A 262-nucleotide genomic window follows, 5' to 3' on the forward strand; every position below is an offset into this window, starting at 1 on the left:
TGCTATCACTAAGTCCTCGATCAATCTGTTGAAGTTAATAAAAGGTTAACATCTATCCTCATATTTGGGGACAGATTTTCTTTGAAGAAAAAAAAAACATATCTATCCCCAAATTAGAAAGAATTTTATGTTTTTAATTGGCAATTGACTTAATAATTAAATTTTGAAGATTTTGATTTGTTATTAACTTGGAAATATAACAATATTTCACATGTAATTTGTCGAGATTTCTTTATTTTTATTAATTTACATATTTTCTTAA

The sequence above is a fragment of the Theobroma umbraticum genome, unplaced genomic scaffold, assembly GCF_002168275.2.
Source record: "Theobroma umbraticum cultivar Fairchild unplaced genomic scaffold, ASM216827v3 scaffold_20.0, whole genome shotgun sequence".
Taxonomy (NCBI): Eukaryota; Viridiplantae; Streptophyta; class Magnoliopsida; order Malvales; family Malvaceae; genus Theobroma; species Theobroma umbraticum.